This window comes from Mustelus asterias, chromosome 14 (assembly GCF_964213995.1).
Source record: "Mustelus asterias chromosome 14, sMusAst1.hap1.1, whole genome shotgun sequence".
Classification (NCBI taxonomy): domain Eukaryota; kingdom Metazoa; phylum Chordata; class Chondrichthyes; order Carcharhiniformes; family Triakidae; genus Mustelus; species Mustelus asterias.
Window position 1 is genome coordinate 56,844,355 of NC_135814.1, and position 17,302 is coordinate 56,861,656.

Below are 17,302 nucleotides of genomic sequence, written 5' to 3' on the forward strand. Positions count from 1 at the left end.
GGTCAGTGATAGCCTTGGAAACAATGGTTTAATATTTGTTGATAGGATCACGGTCTGAGGGGAGTAGGAAAGGATGTCAGAGAGTTGCCGTTCAGCCTCAGTTAGGTAGAAGCCTAGCTGATAACCTAACAACAAAAGCACCATCCTTGTCAACAGGTTTGATGACAATATTAGAAATGGACCTTAAAGAACGGATTGCTACAAGTTCAGAGTTGATATGAGTGAAGGGAGCAGAGAAATTGAGATGATAGGTGTCATGCCAGTAGTTCTCAATGAAAAGATCTAGAGAAAGAAGGAGGTGAAAAGGAGGGGTCCAGGTGGAACAAGAATGCTGAAGATAGGAGAAAGAGTTTGTTGTGTGGGTAAGGACACTTTGCTAAGAAGCTGATGTCTTAAAGGAGGGAAGCATGGTGGAGGTGAAGAGCTGTAGGGAGGGAATTCCAGAGCTTAGAAAACTGAAGTAGTAGACACCAATAGTACAGTAATTAAAACAGAAAGAAAATGTCAAGAATGAGATGAGCATGGATATCTAGGAGGGTTGTGGAACTGGAGAAGATTAGAGATAGGGTGAAGCCATAGCGTGATTTGAAAACAAGATGACAATTTTAAGATTGTCATGAATGCTGAGCTTTTACAGGACAATTATGTTTAAAATATCCGCTTTAACTTAAGGAGAAACCGAATGTTCTGTAAAGCAGGATGGTGAAGTAATGATAAACACCTAAGCTCAGAGACATGCCCAAGTGATCCAGCTGCCATTGAGAGAGAAACTCAATCAGAAATCCACTGAGAACGGGGTATCAGTTTCAACAGCTTTCCACAGTATCTCACAAGAGAAGGGCAGGTGCTGCTGGAGATGCAGAGGCAAAGAAGTTCCTGTTGTGTGGAAGCAGGTGGACTGTTTTTTGTGCTATAGAACAAGCAGGACGTTGGTGAGAGTTCGGTTGCTGTTCAAAAGAAAGGGAACAGAACAGATGGAACTCTTGAAGATTTAAGGAACAGAAAGTCATAAAGGTGTGCCTTGCAAGTGGTAACTGTATCTAGAAAACTAAGTCTGAGCTGAACGATTGTCAAAGGATGCTGGAAGTTCCAACCTGGTGTGGTGGGGAGAAATGAGCCTCAGCCAGCGAGTTGGAAGTGATTGTGCAACTGTTCCTATGATGCTACATATCAGTTAGAAGTATGATGTGGTGTAAAAGTGTTTTAAAGACATGTTTTGTTTGTGTAAGTTAGTTAATGCAAAACTTACTTTTTTCTTTAGTTTGGTGTATTAGTTGTTTGTTTGATCTATGTTGATTTTAGGCTGTTTACATAGAAACATGACGTGGAGATGCCGGCGTTGGACTGGGGTAAATACAGTAAGAAGTTTAACAACACCAGGTTAAAGTCCAACAGGTTTATTTGGTAGCAAAATGGTAGCTTTTGCTACCAAATAAACCTGTTGGACTTTAACCTGGTGTTGTTAAACTTCTGACTACATAGAAACATACATAGAAAATAGCAGGAGTAGGCCATTTGGCCCTTCAGGTGAGGCCTCTCGGCCCACCAAGTCTGCACCAACTCTCTGCCACAGCATCTCACCCAAGCCCTATCCCCATAACCCCACACATTTCCCATGGCCAATTCATCTAACCTGCACATCTTTGGACTGTGGGAGGAAACTGGAGCACCCAGAGGAAATCCACGCAGACACGGGGAGAATGTGCAAACTCCACATAGACAGGCACTCAAGGCCAGAATTGAACTTGAATCCCTGAAGCTGTGAGGCAGCACTGCTAACCACTATGCCACCGTGCTGCCCTAAATTAGGTGTATGCTTGTTTCAGGCAGCCACCAGCACTCCTATTATGAATTTGTTTACCCACCTCCTTTCCCTGATTGTAATGTGGCCATGGGTAACTCCCGCATTGTGTTGGTCTCCAAGCTGTTGCCATCACGACCATAAGGACACAAATAGCATGGTGCAAAAACCACATTCTCCAGGCAGCCTTCCCTTTATAAAGGTACAGTCCCTTGTGAGCACTAACTACTGTGCCACTGTGGTGCCCATCACAAAACATTTTGGCCTCAACTACTCTGTGATAGTGAATTCCACAGATTCACCACTGAGTGAAGAAATTTCTCCTCAACTCAGCCAAAATGGTTTAGCCCATATCTTCAAAACTATGGCCCCTAGTTCTGGACTCCCCACCATCAGGAACATTCTTTCTGAATCTACCCTGTCTAACAATGTCTAACAATGAATATAATGCTAATCAACATAGTCGCTCCTCATATGACAGTCCTGCCATCCCAGGAATTAGTCTGATAAATCTTCACTGCATCACTCTATAGCAAGAACATCCTTCCTCAGATAAGGACACCAAAACTGTATACTTTAGGCATGGCCTCACCAATGCCCTATACAATCGCAGTAAAACATCCCTATTCCTACACTGAAATCCTCTCGCTAGGAAGGCCAACATACTATTCTCCTTCTCAACTGCCTGCTGTACCTGCACACTTACTTTCAGCAACAGATGCACGAGAACACCAAGGTCTCACTGAGTATCCACCGCTCTCAATTTACACCGATTCAAATAATAATCTGTCCTCCTATTTTTGGTACTGAAGTGGATAACCTTACATTTATCCACATTATACTGCATCTGCCTCTCAGCCTATCTAAATCATGCTGAAGCATCTCTGCATCCTCCTCACAACTCACCCTCCCATCCAACTTTGTGTCATCTGCAAATCTGGAGATAATACATTGTTCCCTCGTCCAAATTATTAATATATAATGTGAACAGTTTGTCTCCTAGCACATTTCCCTCTGGTACCCCACTATTCACCGTCTGCAAATTGAAAAAAGACCCATTTATTCCAACTTTTTGCTTCCTGTCTGCTATCTAGCTTCATATCCATCTCAAGACACTACCCGCAATCCCATGCACTTTAACTTTACATAGTAATCTGCCATGTGAAACCTTGTTGATAGCCTTCTAAAAGTCTAAACCAGATTCACCGGTTCTCCCTGGTCAACACTACTAGTTACACCCTCAAAAAATTCCAGTAGATTTGTCAAGCATGATTTCCTTTTCATAAATCCATGCTGGCTTTGTCTGAATATAATTAGATGTATATCTGCCTTCCAAATACTGTGCTACGAAATCCATGATAATGGACTCGAAACACTCATTAAAGCTGTTAAAGCAAAAGTCTTAAAAAGTGAAATCTTGTCCTTTGGCTCATTTCTATTGGCCATTTGGGAAATTCATCTCTTTTTAGAAAGTATCGGTCACTGCATGGATCAGAACAAAATCAAGACACTGCTTGATTGGAAGGCAATGTAGGTCAGGCAACGTAGAGGAGATGGGTCTGAACTGCACTTCATGCCAGCAGAGATGATATTCTCTCAACTTGAAAACAGGTGTTATAGGCCCTTTGTATAGATAAGTAATGTGTCTAACATCTGCTTAAAACCCTCTTTCCAAGTTTGGTTTGTCCAGAGGCAGCCAGCACCAATAATGGCTGAATTCATGGAAACTAAGATTCAAGATTTTCTGATAACTCTAACCGAGAAGTTAATTGACTTACTTGAATCTGAAGTCAGGCATAACAGGAAACTGAGAAGCTTAGAAACTTAGAAACCCTACAGCACAGAAAGAGGCCATTCGGCCCATCGAGTCTGCACCGACCACAATCCCACCCAGGCCCTACCCCCAAATCCCTACATATTTACCCACTAATCCCTCTAACTTACGCATCCTAGGACACTAAGGGCAATTTTGGCATGGCCAATCAACCTAACCCGCACATCTTTGGACTGTGGGAGGAAACCGGAGCACCCGGAGGAAACCCATGCAGAAACAAGGAGAATGTGCAAACTCCACACAGACAGTGACCCAAGCCGGGAATCGAACCCGGGTTCCTGGAGCTGTGAAGCAGCAATGCTAACCACTGTGCTACCGTGCCGCCCCAAATTCTCCTACACATCCTATTCTTAAGGAATTACTTATCACCACCTCTCCAATCCACCATCAAACTTGCTCTCCAATCTCTGATGTGGTTCCTGGTCCCATTTAACTGAGGACTACTACAAAACCAGCGATAACCTGTTGTTGCGCTGCGCTCTCTCAGCAGCTCTAATGCCACACTGGCTCCGCTATAGTAAGGCCCAAGGCCCAATATCTAGCGAATCTTGGATCTTACCATTAAAGCACCGAAAGTAACCATGTCTTTCACATGATCAAAGATGGTACACTCAGATTTCTGTGCCAGCCTTTACAATAATAGCTCTATTTTCATTTGGGAGGCTGGCATTCTTGCATTGAAACTTATCATGCCCTCCTGATGTCCCAGAGTGCCAATGAATTACACTGAAATATTATGACAGCTCTCAAGGTGATGATGAAGAGAAAGCAAAATCAGAGAGAGTCTGGTACTTTAATTAGCATTCTTCACACATAGGATCTGGCATGCTTGTTAAAAGGTCAATTTCAAATCCAAGGGAGCCACAACAAAAGTCACTGCTTGATTGGAAGGCAATGTAGGTACGAAACTTCTAAGAGCCAATGAAACGCCAAATAAGCCAATGTTCAAATAGCCAAGATTCTGCATCCTCATCTCATAGGTCAGTGGCAGAATAATTTGGATGTCCTATTTAACTAGTATGAATGATCCTTGTAAGGGTCTCATTGTATGAAGTAAGAAAATTGGCTATAGATTTACAGAAAATAATAGCAGAGGAAATGACCAATCAGCCCATCAGATGTCTACCTCAGAAAAGCAGCCAGCATAATCAAGGACCGCACGCACCCCAAACCTACTCTCTTCCACCTTCTTCTGTCCGGAAAAAGATACAAAAATCTGAGATCACTTACCAACCAACTCAGGAGCAGCTTTTATCTTGCTGCCATCAAACTTCTTTCTCTACATCCTAGCTGTGACTGTGACGCTATATTCTGCACTCTCTCAACCTTCTCCCCTATGTAATCTATGAACGGTATATTTTGTCTGTATAGCGCGCAAGAAACAATACTTTTCACTGTATCTCAATACATGTGACAATAATAAATCAAATCATTCCCCAGCCCTTGGCAGTAGCCCCGTAGATCATGGTACTTCTAAAGGATAACCATGAGTTGCATAGTTTAGAAGCTTTCTGTCTCTATCTACCCCACCCCATTCTCTGGTTAAAATAATTTCCACTCAACTCTCCTTTAATCCTTCAGCCTTTCACTTTTAATCAATGTTCCCTAGTGACTCCTCTTCTTTTAGAAATAGGTCCTCCCATTTCCACTCTGTCAAGTCCACCTAATTATTTTACAAACTTCAATTAAATCTTCCCTCAGCCTCCTATCTCAAAGATAAAAACCCCAGCCCATCCAATCTTGAAACTTGGCAGAGTTAAAAAGAGGAAAAGCGGTAATACGAAGCTTATGAATTCTGTGAGAAGTTATGCAAGCAAGAAAAAAGCTAATGGAAAAAAAAATGGTATTAGAAAGAGAGACTAGAAAAAAAAACTGCAGTGTTAAAAAATGGGGTGGACAGAACAGGTGTGATAAAGAGGAAACACTTCAGGCTTAATGGAGTGTGAACTGATTGCATCAACAATGAACTGTCCTAGAGCTGTCAGTCAGAAAAGCTTTTAGCAGCTAATGAATCATCAGTTCCTTGTGTAAACCTCGGCTAATCCCCTCCTTGATCTGCTCTGGAGTTGTCCATTAAAGCAGTTCTAAGAGGTTTCAGAGCTGCTGGGACACATGCATACTAGAAAAAGGGATTTCCCTAGTGAAACTGAATACTCCTGACAATCAAAGCACTTCAAAGAGGTTTCAGAGCAGCTGGAACTAATGAGAGAAAGTAAGGGGGTCTCTCTAGTGAAACCGACAGCTCCAGTCACTCAAAGCACTTCAAAGACGTCTGGTAACAACTAGGGCTTTTGAAATCAACCAAGGGCAATCCCTACAGTGGAATTGAGTGCTACTGTGATTTTCAAGGCTTCCAAGTGTTGAGGAGGCATGGAGCCATAAAGGTGCCTGAAATCACCATCTTCAGAGTGATTTCCAGGTTTTCCAGGGCATCAAAGAGAGGTCCAGCAAGAAAGCCCCATCCAGAAAGACAGACCCTAACATAGGTGCTCTGAGGGTCTCCTCTCCCCCCCCATTCCCCCCTCCCCCCCCCGGCCCTCTGCAGCAGCAGAGGAGCCCATGGGCATGGCTGGATGATGGTCCGGACCAGGACTAATTGACTTCCTGCTGGGGGCCAGGAGAATCCCAGGAGGCCATTGATTCAGGCTTCCAGTTGTATTTATGTGCATTTAAATTAGGTCTGACCAGGTTCGCAGCCGTTCTGGATGAGAACCTGATCTGGCCAGGTGCAGCAGGCCAGGAGACTCGCAATAGATTTGACACCTGCCGACAATCCCCAATTGGTCCTCGTGCCTGATTCATCGGGAATCCCAGCTGGGACTAGCAGTTCTGGAGAATCGTCCCCATTAGCTCTGTTTCTTTCTCCACAGATGCTACCAGAGCTGAAGAGTATTTCCAGCATTTTCTGTTTTTATTTCAGATCTCCTGCTTCCACAGTGTTTTGCTTTTGTAGTTAGTGGAATATTCCCTCTTATTTGGAAAATAAATTGAATTCTATCAAGTCATCCAAATTTTGGGTTCTGTCAGCTACTCTTTTTCAGTTGCAGAATGTCTTCATCGGGGTTGACTTGCAAATGTCAAACACAAATTTTTACGTTTATCTTGTTAACCCAGAGCTGTTCCTGGATCCAATCTGGCAAATCAATTTTATTAAAATTGTTAAAGCTGCTTACTCTTAATCAACCTCCTCAATTGTTGGACCAGATGGTGCACCTGCACCAAAAGGAGAACTGCTAGTACGAGGAAAGCCACCTGGTGGTCCACCAGCATCCTGATAGAGCTTTGTGATGATAGGGTTGCAGATCTTCTCCAGCTCCTTCTGTTGGTGCTCATACTTATCTTTTTCAGCAGTCTGGTTCTTATCTAGCCAGCTGATAACTTCATTACATTTGTCCAAAATCTTCTGTTTATCATCATCTCCAACTTTCCCTTTCAGCTTCTCATCCTCAATTGTGGCCTTCATGTTGAAAGCGTAAGATTCCAAAGCATTTTTGGCAACTTTTTCACATCTTCAGTTTTGTACTTTTCAGCTTCTTGGACCATATGTTCAATATCTTCCTTGCTCAACATAATTGTAAGGTAACGAATGAAGGTTTATCTTCAACATCAATAGATTCTTTGGTGCCCTAGGGACAGCAATTGCAATCAAAGGCATTGCAACAATGGCATATCTCTAATAATTTGACTATAACATCACACCTGAGATACCGCCTGGCATTCAACAGTCTTAAGTGGTGGAAATTTGGGATTTTTGACTATTTAACCACAATAGGATTTAGGGACAATTTAACTTAAATGGTAACATCTACTTCAGTTGAAGTCACATGTAAAGATAAATCTACTATTAGTTATCTTCTAGCTCTGAGACACCAAATCAGGTTAATTAAAAAAATTAAGTGAACATCCACACCCATTATGCCAGGATGACCTCATTGTTTGAAGATAGAAGTAGGTAGTTACAGGGATTTCTTATTTGGGTGTTGGGAGCTGGTCTAGTTTGTGGCGCAGTTGGACACTCCTCAAAGTTGTGAAGTTGAATGATAATCAGAGGTTAAGCTGGGTGTCCAGCAAGGAAACAAAGGACAAGGAAATACATAAATGGATTTATTTTAGGACTATTGGTTAAAAAAAAGTCAGACCTAGATAGTGAATGACCTCTAGTTCAAGTTCTTAGAATTTTCTGGTAAGAATAGTACATCCCATCTATTAATGGGGAAAGCTTTGTTATTTTGTATATTACAAGAAGTGTTACAGAAATCAATTGAACTAAGTCAGCATTCACTATAAATGTTACTAGCGGCACGGTGGCACAGTTGTTAGCAGTGCTGCCTCACAGCGCCAGGGACCCAGGTTCGATTCCCGGCTTGGAGTCTGCACGTTTCTCCATGTCTGCATGGGTTTCCTCCCACAGTCTAAAAGATGTGCTGGTTAGGTGTATTGGCCATGCTAAATTCTCCCACAGTGTACCTGAACAGGCACTGGAGTGTGGCAGCTTGGGGATTTTCACAGATATATGTATATATTGGCCGTTTCACATTAAAAATGTTAATTGGTCCTATCTTTCAAATGATCAGACAGGGTGCACTTGTAGGCACACAGAACATTATAGGTCAGGGTATGCTGTTCACACAACAATGAATGATTTGTTACTCCCAAAGTCATGCTATCAGATTACTCTGCATGGACAGTAACAATCAATTTTGGACCATAATGGGCACAATCCAAGAAAATATCTACTGTAGGCCTAAAATGTGCAACACGTATTTACAGCTGTTACTTTTATAGAATGCCTTGAGGCGAAATAATTCATTACAAGGATGCTAATTTGTTTTTCAAGAATTAAGATCTTTTGTTTTTAGTAGGGTTCTGTTTTCTGCAGGAGGTCACTTGCTGCTGATCCTTCAGGCGGTGAAGAACTGTGGATGATAACACAACAGCATTGACCAGATATACCATGCAAGAGATGTAAATCATACCAGCAAGCAAATTATGTGCAAGATGCTGGAACACAGCAGGAGCATCACACAGTGCAAAATAATTGTACCTGTAACAGAAATAATCCTGAGCTGGAGAAAATACTGTCGTGAGACTGACTGTCACAATGTACTGTATTTGTAAATATCCAGAAACTAGGGTTGGAATTTTATGGGGCTTTGGGGACAGGGTGGAAGGTGGGAAAGCAGGCAAAATTACATGGGAAGGTATCAGGTGGCATACTTGACACCTTCATGCTGCCATTTTGCCTGTAGCAGGAAAGGTGCCAGATGGTTGACTTCCAGCAGCCCAATTGAGTCATTTAAGCGGCCAATTTCTCACTTCTGCTTTGCCCACAGAGGGGCATCACAGTAGCAATGATCTCCTTGGCATCCACACCACCTATCTTCAATGATCACACCATACTTTGGCAAGCCCTGTTTGACTGGCCCCAGACCCTACTTACTTTGAGTGCGCACATCCACAGATGCTTCTTCTTCTTCTAGGTGCAACCCCAGCATTAGCACTGCTGAGGTTGCTTATCTGCAGGCCCTAAAATGCAGCCCCAATCTTGCCCCCGCTTTTGGATCCAGTGGCAGGTCTCCTGCAGCCTCAGAAAAATGCAGCCGAGATCTCTTATGCTAATTACTTGCTGTTTAACAGGACGTCTAAATATTTACCAACTCAGGATTTAATGTTTTTGATTTTCAAAGTCACTTCTTTCAATTTCGTAGCCAATGCAGAATCTTTCTCGTGTCAATGGCTTTGAGACTGTGGCCACAGAATGCCCAGTGGTCTTAGATTGACTCAATAATATCATAATAATTCTGTTGTATCACTCTGCCAGATTGAGTAGCAGTTTTTTTATTGATCCCCGCTATCTGAGAAACGCTAAAGGGTATTCATTCTTATTTCATATCAGCCGTTTCCCTGGCTACAATTAAATCTCCCCCTTGGGGGTAAAATATTGAAGTTGCATTGCAGACAGTTACAGATTATGCATTTTGGTACACCACAGCCAAAAAACTTCAGTCATTGGATGTTTGCCGGAGATATTGACATTCCCTGGAACATTCCCATATCTGGGTCCCAGATCTACTATATATTATGTGTGATTATAATGCCAGCAGGTACAACTGTCAATCTACTGTGCACTTGAGTATTATAGCAAACCTTCTCAAAACTGTTGAATTGAGATACTGAACTGGATACAAGACCGCAGATAAATGGGCAGACCACTGCTTTCTACCTAGCATTTATTTTGATAAAAAGTGATCACTATCAAGAGGTATGAATACTTACTTAAACTATTTGAAAAGTTCCTCCAATGTCTTACTTTCACTGTGCAAACTGTACATCATTGATCACATTCCCCTCCCAGATAACAGGGAATTTGAGAAATCATCCAACTATCAGTCTTATTATCTTTTCCTCTATGTTAACAGTGGATTCAGGTAGTTGCAAGGAGAATACTCAACTGCTGTTAAACGCAATAGGCTTCTTATTCTGTTCTGTACTTAGATCTGGGCAGGAAAGAGACTAAAGCAATGGCAACGCCAATGAGTTGGAACTGGCAGGTGTTGTCTGGTATACGAGATCCTTATCTCTATAAATAGAAGAATAGAGTACAAAAGCAAGGAAGTTATACTAAACCACTATAAAACACTGGTTGGATCTCAGCTGGAGTAATGTGCTCAATTCTGGACACCACACTTGAGGGAGGATATTGAGGCCTTGGAGAGGATGTGGCAGATTGTTACTAGAATGGTACAATGCTTGAGGGATTAGAGTTACGTGGAGAATAGAGAAACTGATGTTGTGCTCTTTAGAGCAGAGAGTGTTAAGAGGAAATTTGACAGTATTCCAACTACATGGAGTAAATAAGTAGAAACTGTTTCCAGTAGAAGGATGGTCAGTAACAGAAACACAGATTTAAGGTAATTGGCAAAAGGATCAGAGATGATATGAGCAAAAATATCATACAGCAAATTATGATTTCAACCACACTGTCTAAAAGGATGGTGGAAGCATACTGAATGATAACTTTCAAAAAGGAACTGGATGAGAACTTGAAGTGGATTTTTTTTTTAAACAGACTGCAGGAAATGAGCATTGGATGGGCCAATTAGCCTTCTTCTATGCTATACCAATCTATGAATATATGGTTCCCAGTATCAAATTTGTGCGTTTCATTTAAGTGTACCTGCCATAGAACACCCCAAAGCTACCTGACAGTGATTTAATTTCCTTGCCTTTAGTTCCAGACTGTGTTCCAAACTTCTCAATCCAATTTATATCCCATTTCTGCCATTTCAATTACTAGGTATAAGAGTAAAATGTAACTAATTACATCTCTCCATGAAGCTCAATTTGAAGTAAAGGTTAAACAATCAGTAAAGGTATTCCAGTGGTGCGCAGCGGCATTGATGAACCCATTCTAACAATTACAGCTAAATTTTAAATCCAAACAAGATTCAAAGCAACTTGATGTGGTCCATTTTCTCAATTACCACTCTGGTTGGCTTGTTACCGAATGTATCACATTTTTCAATGCTCTATGCCTTAAATTTTATATCTGATTAACAATCACTTTTCAATCTGTAGTGGCACATTTTTAACAAACACACTTAAGGCAAGGTTTTACAAATTTGACAAAAAACTTATCCTTTATACAATGGGAAAAAAATTCTATCCTCCATATCAAATGTATAAAACCATCATCATCATGAAGCGATTCAGCAATCTCGACAGATAAAAATAAGAAAGCAGCTCAGTCAACACTGAAAAGTTCTCTTCGCGAATATCTGGGAACTGGCACCTAAGTTAGGAGAGCCATCCCACAGACTAGTCATGCAACAATCAGACAGTTATATTCACAGAATCATATCTGCCCAGCAATATTCCAAATACTTCAATTACCATCCCTGGAATTTCCTGTCCCACTATCAGGGCAGACCCAGCAGAGGTCAAGGAGAGATTGGCACAGCATTCTAATATAGTTAGCCCGTGGGAGTCCTCAATATGAAGTTTCATGTCTTCAGGTCAAAAAGGACAAGGGAACATCTTGCTGATTACCAACTACAACCCTCCATCAGTTGATGAATTAAAACTTTCTGTGTTGAACATTAGTGAGAGAAAACATTGAGGGTAACATGGGTCTCAATGTAATCAGGGTGGGGTGTTTCAATGGTGCTGAACAATTAAGCAACTAAAGGGAGGAGGTGGTTTCATGAACATCCAAATGCTCGACCATGGCAGAGCCTAGCTCGAGTGTAAAAGACATGGCTGACATATTTGCAACAATTTTACCTAAAAGTACCAAGTATGAAGTCACCCTATCCCTTGATTGTTCTTCAGGACTTGGAGAATTGCTTTTCCCAGATCCAACTCACCAAAACAAAATAGTGGGATTTCTCTCCCAAGTGACTAAAGGCATTATTATTTGGGCACCACTTTGAAAATTCTCATAAGTATTGGACAAAATACCTTTAAATTTATCAACATCAAGCTCCAATACAATTTTGTATATAGAAAGAGTATATTTAATAACTAACAAGGATGATAAAAATCAGCATCTGCAACAGTATTCAGCTTTTTGTTTCTGTCACTCACTTGTTGTCTTTCACTCTCTCTAGGATCTTCTTTATTTTATCTTAACTGCCCAAGTTTTCTCTGGCTTTCCCCAGAGGTGGGAGGAGCCACAATACACAGCCTAGCTCCGAAGGATAGAAGAAGGCTATTCTGGCCATCGTTTCTGTGCCGACTCATTGCTACAACAATCCAAAACAAATCCCATTGCTTAGTTCTCTCTCCATAGCCTTGTATCTTCCACAGCTTCAAATACTTATCCAATTTTCCTCTGAAAGATTCAATGGTCTTTGTTTCAAGTACTTTCTGTGGCAAAGCAATCCATGTTCCAACAACTCTGTGTGAAGAAATTTCTCCTGGTTACAATAGCTATTGTTGGTTATTTGTACAAAGTTTTAAAATTTAAAATTTAGACTGAGAACAGTACCTCTAAAACAGGCTTTAAGAACAAACATGAGAAGCAGATTGGTCAATTGAAATTCTAAGCAAATAAAGAATATACATTTAGAACTTAATGATAGCGAAAATAGAAATAAAGGAAGGAGTATTAATCTGTGGTTTCTGTGGGCCATGGGAGTTGAGTAGCAGACATTAACTTGGAAAGTCTGTCTGAAATTACTTGGCAGACTTCAGCAACTTTTGTGACAATACTTTCACAGGCTAGTTACGTTACCAAGAGATAAGAAGCTGGCAAGATGTCTACCCATCAGGGAAATTGAGGAGATACATGCTAGAACAGGAATGTTGGAATGTTAGTCTTTATTGTAAAGGGTATGGAATATTGAAGTGGGAAAGTCTTGCTACAGCTTTACAGGGCATTGGTGAGATCTCACGTAGAGTACTTGTACAATTTTGGTTTCCTTATTTAAGGAGATATATACTTGCATTGGAGGCAGTTCAAAGGTGTTTCACTAGGTTGATTCTTGGGATGACAGGGTTACCTAACGAGGGAAGGTTGAGCAGGTTGGACCTATACTCACTGGAGTTAAGAAGAACGAGAGGCGATCTTATTGAAACATTTAAGATTCTGAAGGGTTGCACAGGATAGATAGATACTGAGGTAATTTTTCTCTTTGTAGGGGAATCTAGAACTAGGGGATGCAGTTTCAAAATAAGGGATTTCCTATTTAAGAGTGTCTGAAAGGGTCGCTAACCTTTGGAATTCTCTACCCCACACAGAAGTGGACACAATCATTCAATATATTCAAGTCTGAGTTGATTGATTTTTGATCTGCAAGGGAGCAATGAGTTATGGGGTCAGGCAGAAAAGTGGAGTTAAGGCCACAATCAGATAACCATGATTTTGTTGAATGGCAGAGTTGGTTCAAAGGGTCAAATGGTCTACTCCTGCTCCTATTTCTTTTTTCTTATGTTCCAACGTGCAGCATTGGAACATAATATTCCAACTTAATCTCTAATAAGTTTAAAGCCTGGCTACCTATGGGGAGGATAAGGACACTAGGCCAGACTATTGAGTGGCTAACAATAGAACAAGAAGTATAAGATGGTAGGGCTTGTAGTGAGAAATTACCAATTCAGATATAAATGCAGCAGTAATCGACCCTATATTTAGAGGCTTGTCTACCAGTTGTCCAGACTATGCTGGATGCTATGTTGTCTTCCATGTGATAAGCTATGGAGCATTTCAGAAAGACTGAAAAATATTACAGTAAAATAAAAAATAACTTGCATTTATACAGAAAATATTATGACCTTGGTGCATTCAAAAATGTCTCAGCCAATTAAATGTTTTACAGTACAGTCACTGTAAAATCTCCCAAAATCCATTGTAAAATTTCAGGCCTTTCCTTTCCTGTATTACAGGCTAGTACATGGACCACAGTGTCAGTCTTCTCCCTTCCCTTCCAGTTTGCCTATTCGCCATGATTTTATTAGGTGACAGCCTTGCTTCCTTTGTAGCGCTCAAGCTTCTGAATCAGAAGGTTATGGCTTCAAACCTCATTCAAAAGACTTCGATACATAATCTAGGTTGACACTTCAGTGCAGGACTGAGGGAGTGCTGCAATGTGAGGCTTTAGGATAAGCATTAAACCAAGACCCTGTTTTCCCTCTCAGATGAATGTAAACGATCCTTCAAACCTCATTCAAAATCCTGGCCAATATTTATCCCTCAACCAACATCACTAAAACAGATTATCTGGTCATTTATATCATTTGCTATGGAAACATGCTGTGTAAGAAATTGGCTGATGCATTTCAAAAGCAAAATTGGCCTCATGTCATCATTATTAACTGTTTTGAGATATCCAGAGATGAAAGACACTACATAAATGCAAGTTTCATTGTATGGTTTCAAGAAAATTGTAATTTGCTTTCAAATTATTCTGACATATTTCTTTAATTATATATTGAATTTATCTTAGCTTACAAAATATGTAACAAGATGGCTTGTGAAATTTACCAGGATGGATACAGGTGCTGGATGGTAAGCATACCAAGGTGGGGGTGTCCTGGGCTTTGGTAGTATTGAATGCAGTGCTCCTGAGTTTGGCAATAAAAATATATAGAAGTTAGAACATAGAAACAGGTTATTTATCTGAACCAGTCTGCACCAACATTTACCGTCCACTCAAACAGACAGCTTTATTACATTTGCGCACTGTTAGTTTAGTGATAATGTGGAGCTGCCGGCGTTGGACTGGGGTAAACACAGTAAGAACTCTCACAACACCAGCCTTCAGGAGAACAGTGAGCACAACACCACACAACCCTGCCACAGCAACCTCTGCAAGGCGTGCCGGATCATCGACACGGATGCCATCATCTCACGTGAGAACCATCCACCAGGTACATACTCTTGCAACTTGGCTAACGTTGTCTACCTGATACGCTGCAGGAAAGGATGTCCCGAGGCATGGTACATTGGGGAGACCATGCAGACGCTACGACAACGGATGAATGAACACCGCTCGATAATCACCAGGCAAGAATGTTCTCTTCCTGTTGGGGAACACTTCAGCGGTCACGGGCATTCGGCCTCTGATCTTCGGGTAAGCGTTCTCCAAGGCGGCCTTCACGACACACAACAGCGCAGAGTCGCTGAGCAGAGACTGATAACCAAGTTCCGCACGCGCGGACGGCCTCGACCGGGATCTTGGGTTCATGTCACACTATCTGAAACCCCCATGACTTGCCTGGGCTTGCAAAATTGCACTAACTGTCCTGGCTGGAGACAATACACATCTCTTTAACCTGTGCTTAACCCTCTCTCCACTCACATTGTCTGTACCTTTAAGACTTGATTACCTGTAAAAACTCGCATTCCAACCATTATTTTGTAAATTGAGTTTGTGTCTTTATATGCCCTGTTTGTGAACTGAACTCCCACTTACCTGACAAAGGAGCAGCGCTCCGAAAGCTAGTGGCTTTTGCTACCAAATAAATCTGTTGGACTTTAACCTGGTGTTGTGAGACTTCTTACTGAGTTTAGTGATATACAGTGGACTTTTTAAAATTCATTTATGGGATGTGAGCGTTGCTGGGAATTCAAGCATTTATTGCCCATCATTTATTATCCTGGATAAGGTGGTGGCAAGTTTCTTGAAACTCTAATATCTATGGTGTAGATACATATAGAGTCCTGTTGGAGAATTCCAGCATTTGACGCAGTGACAGGGAAGGAGCAGCAACATCCAAGTCAGATCTTGAAGGTGGTAATCTCAGCCTCTGCTGCCCTGGCCCTTCCAAGTTGCAGAGATTGCAAGGTTGGAAAGTGCAGTCGAAGGAGTCTTTGATGGGTTGCTGAAGCACATCTTGCAGACCATAATAGGAGTAGATATAGGCTATTTGGCTTATCAAGCCTTCTCAACCATTCAATAACATTGTGACTGATTGATTTCATCCTTAACTCCATTTCCTGCCTGACCCCATAACCCTTGTCAATCAAAAGGCTGTCTAACTCAGCTTTAAATAAATATAGACACCATCCTCCACTGCTCTCAACAAAAGAGAATTCCAAAGACTAATAACCCTCAGAATAAATTCCTCATCAGTCTTAAATCAGAGACCCATTATTTTTGAACTGTGCCCTCTAGTTCTTGATTCTCCCCACAAGAGAAAGCATCCTCTCAATCTTTACCGTGCCAAGCCCCCTCAGAATCTTATGTTTCAGTAAGATCACCTCTCATTCTTCTAAATTCCAGAGGTTATAGGCTCAACCTACTCAACCTTTCTTTCATACCAGGAGTCAGCCGAGTGAATCTTTCCCGAACTGTTTCCAATACAAGTATATCCTTCCTTAAGTAAGTAGACAAAAACTCTGCACAGTACACCAATGTATTATAAAGATGGTTGTAGGAAGACATCCCTACTTTTATACTTCACCCCTTTGCAATAAAGGCCAACATTCCATTTGTCTTCCTAATTACTTGCTGCACCTGCATGCTAACCTTTTTTGAGAATCATGCGCAAAGATACCCCAATCCGCCTGTTCCGCTGTCTCTCTCCATTTAAATAATATTATGTTTTTCTATTCTTCCTACCAAAATGGTAGTCGAGTCTTTCTTTAATTTAGCAATTTGGGTTGGAAGGATGAGTTTTTGTCCAGCCTTGAAATAGGGCTGATACAAGTTCTGGTTGCAGTTGCAACCAGTTAATTAGATAACTCGCTTAAAAGATTTCCAGAGGTTAGATTCAGTTGAGTATAAAACTAGGCTAATTTAAAGTGCTGCCTTTGTCTGTACTGGAATGGGGCTTTGGCCTGCAGTAGAGTACTAAAGTTGAAATTTGGAGAGGAAGGTGATCCTTTCATTTTCTACCTTTCCTCAGAAAGAAGAGTGGTGGCTTTGGTTAATAGGACCTGGTGAGTATTTCTGCTGTCCTTAATATACTGTAAACTAGGGTAAGTAAAAGTAAAGGAAATCATTTAAGGGTACATCATGACAGGGCAGCTCAGCCATGTGGAATTGCCTCTTGTGCAAGTCAGGGGCACTTCCAGTGTCCAGGTGCCCACATGTGCAGGAGTGTCTTGAGCTGCAACTACTCAAAATCTGAGTTTCAGAGCTGGAATTGTGGCTGGAGTCACTATGGAGCATCTGCAAGGATGAGATCTTTGTGGATAGCACATGGTCACACCACAGTGTATA

At 41.3% G+C, this 17,302-nt stretch overlaps 1 protein-coding gene across 11 annotated transcripts in view; it reads right to left on the minus strand.

Annotated features, from left to right (window-relative positions):
* atf2 (activating transcription factor 2) overlaps nucleotides 1–17,302 on the minus strand; it is a 157,130-nt gene that overhangs the window by 114,290 nt on the left and 25,538 nt on the right. For 5 of the 11 annotated variants that reach the window (XM_078228431.1, XM_078228439.1, XM_078228430.1 and 2 more), the window contains 2 exons: nucleotides 14,620–14,699; nucleotides 12,222–12,534 (listed from right to left, as the gene is read on the minus strand). The exons of 4 other annotated variants lie outside the window; for them this stretch is intronic. The gene's annotated coding sequence lies outside the window, so the exon portion shown is untranslated. Of the gene's footprint in view, nucleotides 1–10,087; nucleotides 10,216–12,221; nucleotides 12,535–14,619; nucleotides 14,700–17,302 lie in introns of all 11 variants that reach the window. 2 more of the 11 variants (XM_078228435.1, XM_078228434.1) reach the window with 2 other exon arrangements.